The sequence below is a fragment of the Dipodomys merriami genome, unplaced genomic scaffold (genome assembly GCF_024711535.1).
Source record: "Dipodomys merriami isolate MVZ:Mamm:240054 unplaced genomic scaffold, mDipMer1.0.p SCAF_799, whole genome shotgun sequence".
NCBI lineage: Eukaryota > Metazoa > Chordata > Mammalia > Rodentia > Heteromyidae > Dipodomys > Dipodomys merriami.
This window is the reverse complement of record NW_027206400.1, coordinates 293,544-303,845: the sequence shown is the minus strand read 5'-3', so window position 1 is coordinate 303,845 and position 10,302 is coordinate 293,544. Positions and strand designations below refer to the sequence as shown.

At 37.4% G+C, this 10,302-nt stretch overlaps 1 pseudogene; it reads right to left on the bottom strand.

Annotated features, from left to right (window-relative positions):
* Positions 1 to 9,924: 9,924 nt before the first annotated feature.
* On the bottom strand, positions 9,925 to 10,024 carry LOC138818934 (U6 spliceosomal RNA; annotated as a pseudogene).
* Between the last annotated feature and the right edge of the window lie 278 nt (positions 10,025 to 10,302).

Sequence of the window (10,302 nt, the reverse complement as noted above, 5' to 3'; positions counted from 1 at the left end):
CCTCACGCTCATGATATTCCTGTATAAACCTTTGGATTCCCTCTTCTCTCTCCCTCCTATGCTCATACAGAATCGTTTGTAGGTCTTCAATATTTTCCTGCATTGACCTTTTGTTTGCCTCCTCTCTCTCCCTATCACGCTTATACAGAGTTCTTTGTATGTTTTCAATCTTTTCATTTACCATATTTTCCAGCAGTGTTTGTAGAACTATTTGGGAAATCTCCTCTGGATTATTCATTATCTCTTCTGTCCCCTGATTATCCTGAGTGGGAGTGGAGATACTCAGACTTGCCATTTTTCTTGTGGTTTTCCGGCTTACTCTGCCCATTTGGGATGAAAGTAACACCAGTTTTGTGCTAGAACACTATCTTAGGGCAAGCATCAACCAAAGTCTGAATTTGCACAGTCAATAGACTGCAGATACAATCTAGTTCAACAGATACCTCTATTCAACATCAAACAACTATATATTAATGGGCTACGAACCGCAAAGAAGAATTTGGTCAACCAGAAATTATTAGGGTTAGGGACAGATGTGTGTAAAAAATAGGAATAGAGTGATGTGGGAAGGCACAGGGAGAGTTAACTTAACTAGTCCTAATCTCAAAGCAGGAAATAGTTTGGATAGGATGAAAGTAGAGAGAGAGAAATCAAGAAGAAAAACGGAACAAAAACAGACCAGAAAAAAATAGAAAAATAAAAATTAATAATATGCAGATCGAGAACAAACTATTCAAAGAACGTGGATATAATGATAGAAGGGGAGGGATATAAAGGAGATGTGAAAAACTTAAAAATAAAAATACCTAAAATATTTTATAGGTATAAAGAGGTAGTACTGCTATTAAGGAATTTAAGTCTCAGTAGTTTTGAATTGAGTAATAAATTTGTGGATTAAGTGTGTACACAATGGGGGATAGGGTCTAATATTCAGCTAGGGTTTATCGGGGATGTGCAGAACAACAATTTATTCCCATAAAGAAGAACAAAAGAGAGGAAAAGTGAGAAGGATAAGGAAGAAAGAATTAAAGGATCAGAAGTTCAATGGAGCTATGCAAAAAACAAAAAGAAAAAAAAATTTAAAAGAAGAAATAAAAAATAGAAGGAAAAATGCACACACATATGTATCCCTAACATAAAGATTATAAGGGGGAAAAAAGTTACTTTAAAACAATTTTTTTCAAAAAAGGTAAAAATTAAAAATTAGAAAACGTTTTAAAAAAGAAATTTTTTTTGTAAAAGGTATAAAAAAAACATGAAGAGGTAAAAAAAACAGTTCTTTGATTTTTTGGGGAGGGTTGGGAAAAATCCTATATCTCCCTTGTGTCTGTAATCAGCCTCTGGTTGCAGTCTCTGGTCTGCTTATGGTCCTGTGGCTTGGTTGGTTTCTTAAGTCTGTTTGTTTGGACAGGCAGAAAAATGCTCTGCTTTACCCAGGATTTTTTGATCCTCCTCCCAAGTTCATGCAATGTGGGGGGGGGGGTTTGCTTTGAGTATCACAAAAGAGGGAGATGGCTTTTTCCTCAAGTTTGGAGATGCTGTGATGAGGCTAGGTTCTGGGTAGAGTTGAGGCCTTTCAGCAAACAGTGGCTTTTCCCGGGGCCTAGTTTATGAGAAACTCACAGAGCCCAGCCTGGAGCCACTCTCAGGGTTTCTGTTTACTGATGTCGAGGCTGTTAAAGGTAGGGGCAGCCTCTGGTTCTGATTACCCAATGAAGAAAGCCACTCCTAAGGCTGGCGCCAGAACTGGGTGACTTTTCCCTGGGTGGAGTTGAGTCTGGCAGGTCACGCCATTAAGTTCTTGTGACCTGCTAAATGATCCTAGTTTTATTCCATGGCCTGAGTTGGAGCTAGCAGCTCTTCCGAGCTTTGTCGGTATCCAAGATGAAGATCTCCGGTACTGGGGGAGAGGGGTGGCCTTACCTCCTGTGCTCCCTGAGAAGGAGTGAGGATGTCAGGCTTCTACTTAGGCCGAGTCTTGGTTCCTGGGTCGTCTCTGGTCTGGGAACTGCAGGATGAATATGTCTGCTCCTTGTCGGTTCTGGCTGGTGTTGAGTAGAATTTGCTCGCCCGCCGCATCTGGCTCTTTTGTCCTAGACTCTGTCTGTTTCAGGTATGGCGTCTGTGGCCGCCGCTGCCGCTTTCGCTGCCGCCACAGCGGCAGCTGCTGGCAAGATCTCAGATCTGTCTCCTTGCCTGGATTTTCCCTCTCTGGCCTATCTCTCTGTCCTGTGATGGCACACTTGGTGTGATTCTCTGGCTTAGGACTGTTCAATGGAACTCTAAAACTGCTTTCTATACGAGAGCTTGTTTTGCCTCCAGCTTCTCTTCCGCCATCTTCCCATCACCTTCCGGTTTTGCCACTTTCTAAGTTCTGTTTTGAATTCCTTTTTCAAGTTTTTAAGGTTTTCATCATAGAAGTCCTTCACTTCTTTGGTTAATTACTAGATATTTTATTTTTTGTGCACTATTAAGAATGGAATTGCTCTCCCAATTTCAGCCACACTTTTCTCATTGTTGGCATACAGAAAAGCAATTGATTTTTGAGATTTAACTTTATACTGTGCTACTTTGCCAAAGATTTGAGTAATTTGGGAGTGAATTCTGTGTGATTTTTTAAATAAAAGATCATGTCATCTGCAAAGAAGGAGAGTTTAACTTCTTTCCCTATTTGGATCCCCATTATGTTTGCATCTTCTTTATTGCTATAGCTAGGAATTCTAATACTAGATTGAATAGCAATAGAGAGACTGGACATCCTTGTCTCATTCCTGAGTTAAGAGGAAATGGCTTTAGTTTTTCACCATTATGTATATTGCTGGCTGTAGGTTTGTCATATACAGCCTTTATTGTTTTGAGGATTGTTTTATGGATTCCTGATTTTTCCAGAACCTTCATCATAAAGGGGAGTTGGATCTTGTTGGATACTTTTTCTGCATCTATTGAAATAACTATGTGGTCCTTATCCTAGCTCTTGTTGATGTGATTAATTATATTAATTGACTTGCCCATATTGAACCAGCTTTGCTTCCCTGCAATGAATCCTGTTTGATCATCGTGTATTATTTTTGGATGAACTTTTGAAGTTGATTGGCCAAAATTTTGTTGACAAGTTTTGCATCAATGATTATCACAGTAATGGGTCTATAGTTCTCTTTCATTGATGAGTCCCTGCCTGGTTTTGGGATGAGGGTTTTGATGGCTTCATAGAATGAATTCGGTAGTGAACTTTCACTTTCAATTTCATTGAAGAGTTGGAGAGGTATTGGTATGAGCTCTGCTTTGAATGCCTTGTAGAATTCTGCTGTAAAACCATCTGGTCCTTGGCTTTTCTTAGATGGGAGGTCTCTTATTGATGTTTCTATTTCAATACTTGATATGGGCCTGTTAAGATGATTTAACTCAAACTTATTAGCATAAAGTTTTGAGAAGTATTCCCTTATAATGTTCTGAATCTTGGTTGTTTCTGTAGTAATGTTTCCATTCTCATCTCTAAGTTTATTTATTTGGGTGTGATCTTCTTTTTCTGATAATATTTGCTAAGGGTTTGTCAATTTTGTTTTTTTCGAAGAACCAACTCATTGTTTGATTGATTCTTTCTGTAGTTTGTTGGATTCTAATTCATTTGATTCTGATATAATTTTAAATATTTCTTTCCATCTACTGGTTTGGGATTTATATTGTTGCTTGTTTTCAAGGAGGGTCAGATGCCTCATTAGTTTGTTGGTTTCAGATCTCACCAATTTGATCATGTAGGAACTCAGAGCTATAAACTTGCCCCTGAGTACTGGTTTGTTGTGTCCCAGAGGAGCTGGTAGTTTGTGTGTTCATTTTTATTGAATATCATGAACATTTCAATTTCCTTTCTAATCTCTTCCATGACCCACTAGTGATTCAGCAGTGTGTTGTTCAGCCTCAATGTGTTACAGGAATTTCTTTGGTGGCTTTTGGTGTTGAGTTCTAATTTTATTCCCTTGTGGTCTGGGAGAATGTAAGGTATAACTTCAATGTTCTTAATTTGGACAAGTTCGCTTTGTGTCCTTAAATGTGGTATATTTTGGAAAATGTTCCATGTGCTGCTGAGAAAAAAAGTGTATTCTGAAGCTGTTGGGTGAGATATTCCGTAGATGTCTGTTAAATCTAGTTGATCTATGCAGTTGTTTATATCTTCGGTTTCTCTGTTGAGATTTTGCCGAGTTGATCAATCTAGTGGGGAAAGTGATGTGTTAAAGTCCCCAACAATTAATGTCTTTGGATCTATGTGGGATTTGAGGGGAAGTAATAATTCTTGGATAAATTTGGGTACTCCGTTGTTTGGCAAATAGATATTTAGAATTTTAATATCCTCCTGAAGGAAAGATCCATTAATTAATATGTAGCGACCTTCTTTATCTCTTCTTACTAATTTTAATATGAAATCTATTTCATCTAATTTTAGGATTACAACTCCAGCTTGTTTATGGAGGCCATTTGCTTGGTAGATATTGTTCTAACCTTTCACATTGAAAATGTGTTTGTTTTTTTTGGGGGGGGGCAAGATTCCTGAAGGCAGCAAACAGAAGGATCGTGCTTTTTAATCCAGCTAGACAGTGTCTGTCGCTAATTGGAGAGTTAAGTCCATTAATGTTAAGAGATAGGACAGAGAGGTATTTGGGAGTTCCTGCCATTTTATCCTTCTTGGTGGCTGGGGCAACTAGGTTCTTGCTATGGTTCTTGGATTCTCAGTTTGGGTGCAGTTTCTTAGCCTCTATTGTGGTCTTGTTGGTTTTCTATGTGTAGGACATCTTTAAGAATCTTTTGTAGGGCTCGTTAGGTAGAGATATATTGTTTCAATTTTTCATTGCTATGGAAGGTATTTAGTTGCCATTCGGTTATGAAGGAGAATACAGCTGGGTAAAGTATTCTTGGTTGATTGTTGTTTGTCTTTAGGGCATGGCATACATCTTTCCAGGCTATTCTTGCTTTGATTGTCTCTGCTGAGATATCTGAGGTGATTCTAATTGTTTTGCATTTATTGGTGATTGATCTTTTCTCCTTGACAGATTTAAGGATGTTTTCATTGGTCTGAATTGATTCTGTGGGGATTATGTGACAATAGGATGTCCTGTTGTGGTCTGGCCTATTTGGAGTTCTAAAAGCTTCTTGTATCTGAATAGGCCTAACTTTTTTGCACGTTTGCGAATTTCTCTGCTAGGATGCTGTGAAACAAATTTCCTAGACCATTAACTTCTGTCTCTAGGTGCTCCTCTGCACCCATTATCCTCAGATTAGGCCTTCTGATGGTGTCTTCAAAGTGTTGAATATGTCTATCATATTTCTTGGATTTTTTTGGATGGTTATATGTGCTTTCTCTATAATATCTAGGCTGTCTTCAATCCTGAGATTCAATCTTCTGCATGGTCTAACCTACTGTCAAGACTTTCTACTTTGTTTTTTATTTCTTTTCCTTCTAGTTGGTTGGCTTTGATGGCTTCAAATTCTTTGTTGGAGCTTTGTTGTAGATCTTGTATGAACTTCTCTACTTCCTTAATTTGGTGTTCAGTTTTTATTATCAAATAACCTAGTTGATTGGTTATGGTTTCCGTGGACTCCCATTCCTTCTGTTGGTTTGCATTCAGCATTCTCTTTGTGGACTCCCTGAGTTCTTTCAGCTCTCTGTTTATGGATTCCATGATTGCCTTTAGTGATCTTTGTGTATTCTCATCCTGCTCTCTAAATTTCTATATTATTCTTTGATTAGCTTCCTCACGTTCACGTGATTCCTGTTGCTCTCTTTGAGTATTTTTAGCCTGCTCGTGCCATTCCTCTTTCTCTTTGTCTGTTCTTGGCCAGTTTCCCCAAATCCTTTCTATCTCTTTGACTGGTCTCAGCCTGCTCATGCCATTTCTTTATTTCTCTTTGAGTGTTCTTGAGCTGCTCATGCAATTCTTGTATCAATCTTTGAGTTGCTTTCTCACGCTCATGATATTCCTGTATTGACCTTTGGCTTGTCTCCTCTCTCTCTCTATCACATTCATACAGTGTTCTTTTTAGGTTTTCAATCTTTTCATTTACCATGTTTTCCAGTAGTGTTTGTAGAGCTTTTGGGGAACTCTCCAATGGATTGTTCATTATCTGTTATGTCCGCTGAGTATCATCAGTGGGTGTAGGATACTCGAACTTGCCATTTTTCTTGTGTTTTTCTGGCTTGCCCTGGACATTTGGGATGAAAGTAACACCAGTTTTGTGCTAGAACACTATCTTAAGTTAAGCATCAAACAAAGTCTGTAGTTGCACCGTAAAAGTCTGTAGATACACTCTAGTTCAACAGATATATCTATTCAACATCAAACAACTATGTATTAATGGTCTACGAACCACAAAGATGAATTTGGCAAACCAGAAATTATCAGGTTTAGGGAGAGATGTGGGTACAAATATGAATACAGGGATGTGGAAAGGCAGAGGGTGAGTAAACTTAACTAAGTCTTAATCTCAAAGCGGGAAATAGGTTGAATAGAATGATAGTAGAGAAAGAGAGAAAAAAGAAAAGAAAGAGAAAAAATGATACAAGGTATAAAATAGAAGAACAAATATTAAAAATTAAAAAGTGAAACACTTAAAAACTTAAAAATTATGCAAAATGCAGACATAATATTCAGAGAACAATTTGATTAGGATAAGATTAGGGTAGGGATAGAAAGTAGATGTGATAATCTTAAAATTAGAAATGCTTAAAATATTATATAGATATAAAGAAGTAGTACTGGTTTTGAATTGAGTAATAAATTTCTGGATTAAGTGTGTACACAATAGGTGATAAGGTCTAATAATCAACTATGGGTATATCTGAGGATGAGCAGAATAGCAATTAAGTCACGTAAAGAAGAACAAAAGAACAGAAAAGGTGAAAAGAATGATAAGGAAAGAAAAAAAAGGATCAAAGATTAGTAGAGCTAAACAAAAAAAATTATAGAGAAAAGAAAAAAAAACACAAGAAAAAAAGCATACACACTTATACTCCGAAAATAAAAATTATAAGAGGAAGAAAAAAAAGTTAATAGAAAACAAATTTTTTAAATGTTAAAAATTAAAATTAAAAAAAAGTTTTAGGAAAAGTTTTTTTTTATAAAAAACTAAAAAAAGAGTTCTTTGATTTTTTGGGGGGATGGGAAGATCCTGTATCTCCCTTGTGTCATTAACCAGTCTGTAGTTGGAGTCTCTGGTCTGTTTGTGGTGTTTGATTTTCCTGTGGCTTGGTTGGTTTCTTAAGTCGGTTAGTTTGAGCAGATAGAAAAATGCTCTGCTTTACCCAGGATTTTGTGATCCTCCTCCCAGGCTTGTTCAATGGGAGGAAGATCTGCTGTATCAAAAAAGTGGGAGATGGCTGTTTCCTCTAGTTTGGAGATACTGTGATGAGGCTAGGTTCTGGATAGAGTTGAGGCCTTTCAGCAAACAGTAGCTTTTCCCTGAGGGGCTAGCTTGCGAGACACTCACAGAGCCCAGCCTGGAGCCTTTCTCAGGGTTTAATTTTACTGAATTTCAATTGATTTTTAAGGCTGCTGTAGGGAGGGGCAGCCTCTGGCTCTGTTTATCCAGTGAAGAAATCTACTCCTGGGGCTGTCAGAACTTGCTGGCCCCAGGCTGGGTGACTTTTCCCTGGGTGGAGCTGAGCCTAACAGATCAGGTTAGGTTCCTGTGACTTGCTACATGACTCTTGTTTTCTTCCAAGGCCTGAGTTCGAGCTAGCTGCTCAGCCAGGCCTTTGTCAGTATCAAAGATCTCTGGTAGTGAGGGGTGAGGGGTGGCCTTCCCTCCTCTGTTCCCTGAGAAGGAATGAGGTTGCCAGGCTTCTAATCACACCGAGTCTTGGTTCCTGGGTTGTCCCTTGTCTGTACACTGCAGGATAAAAATATCTGCTTCTAGTCAGCTTTCGCTGGGGTTGAGTAGAATCCGCTCATCTGCTTCGTCTGGAGCCTTTGTCCTGGACTCTCTGTGTTGCAGGTAGGGCGGCTAAGGCTGGCCTCAGCAACCACCGCCGCTGGCAAGTGCTCAGATCTGTCTCCTTGCCTGGATTTTCCCTCTCTGGACTAACTGTCTTCCTGTGATGGCACACTTGGTGTGGTTTTCTGGCTTAGGACTGTTCACTGGAACAATAAAACTGCTTTCTATGCAAGAGCTTGTTTAGCCTCCAGCTTCTCCTCCGCCATCTTCCCGGAACTTTTTCTACAAGAATTTTTAGTGATACTCAAATACGTAAGAAATGAGGCAATTTGCCATTCTTTTGCACTTCATAAATGTGAAAGAATTTTCTAGGTGTTTTTAAATATATCATAATATGATGTAGAACTATTCTGTCACATCGTATGATAATCTGATAAGGATATTAGAATAAAGGACACATTGTACTAAGTTTTGGAATGTTAATGTATATAATTATTTTGGTTGTGGAAAATTGTGGGGATTTCAACTTTGGGTATTTTTCTTGTTAGGCTGGCATAATATCAGTGGTTAATTTTAGGATAGTGATTCCCTTTCTACAAGAACATGCACCTTATCTGTCCTCTTAAACTTCCAATCATCAATGGCATCAGAGTTGTACACCATCTTGTCTAGCTTCCTACCTTAGCTGGTCTGGATTCTGCAGTCCTTCCAATCTTAGTTCTTAGATAGTGCAGGATGGTGGAAATGATCCAATGCACCCAGCTATAGATTGAGAAGAAAGTCCACTAAAATTTTGCCTGGGATATGTTCTCAAGCCTCCTAAATAGTTAAGAGTAGAGATGGGAGGCCCTGGTGCCAAGCAGTAACATTATTTTTAAAGCAATTAGACATATATTAGTTACGCTTCTGATTACCGCAGGAAAAGAATAAAAGAGCAGTGAAGCATACAGGACAGTCAGAATTTTAACTAGAAACTCAGAGGCTGAATCCACTTAGCTAGCTACTCAGGAGACTGAGATCTGAAGACCACTGTTCAAAGCCAGTCCAATCATGAAAATATATGTGATTATCTCTAAAAAATCAGAATGGAATAGTGGCTCGAGTGTTAGACAACTATCCTTGGGCACAGAATCATAGGGATAGTGCCCAGGCAGTATCACACACACCAATGAGTATTTCAATGTGACCTTCTTTATTTTTTTTTACCTTTCTGTACTCTGTTTCCCTGAATTAGTTCACAAATTAACAAAATCAGCTAAGCAGCTACTTACATCAACTCATCATGTTTCTGTAAAGTCTATTCTCTTTTTGCAAGCCTGCTTTTATTTGACCCAAAAGTAAATTATTCAGGAGGGCAATTCATCTCCCTCAACTCTGTAGTATTAGATTATTGTTTAGGTTCATATCCTAAAGAGACACGTGGACTCCATGGTATTCTTCAAGTGAATTGCCTGACTTTGATGTCAAAATGTATTCAAGATTTGTTTGTATACATCTATAATGATTTCTGCAGAGTTTGTGATTTTTAAATCAGAAATCATTTTTAACTTATCTGTTGAAATGAGTAGTACAGAAACTAAAGATATTTCTGGTGCTTGTCTGAAAAAAGTATATTTTAAAATAATCTGTATTTTGTTCGTATAATATCCATAATCTATTTCATTCTCTCTTAGATATAATACTTTGAATTCTACATTGTTTTATAATATATAGGTTCATTATTAAATGTGTTATTTCAGATAGCATTCCATATAGAAACAGTTTAACGTTCCTTTTTTTCCTAGGTCCTTATACTATGTTATTTCTTTGGGAAAAAATGACAACGTTATCTAATTTCAAACGTTTTGTAAAGATGATGCTATATAAAGGCCTTTCTAAGGTGAGGATTTAATACACTGATGTCAAACTAACTTTTAGTTCAATTAATTACATGTATTGTTACATTTGTATTTTTGTAATCATTTTTAATAACTGTTTTTCATTTCTGGCATCTGAAGAATGACAAATATGGCATACTTCACAAATTTTCATATCATCCTTGTGCAAGTGCCATGTTAATCTTTATATTGTTGTAATTTGGGTAAACGTGCTGCTGAAGGATGTAGTATCCTGTAAATTTATGTAGTTAATGATGCAGTCTTTATAAAGGCATATATGCTTGGTTGACTGTTTGTAACCAGGAAAACTTATTGTTCCTAAAATGCTATTGATCTTACTTCTCTAAAATTCTGTGTATATTGTAAAACTTATATTGTTTGGTCGATTGCTCAGATTTGCAATTTTTTTCAATGACTATTTTAAGTCTTTTTCATTTAATTTGATCATACTTTGAAGCCTTTATAGCTAGGTCCAAAGGTGATGGCTTTTCAAGTACTTATT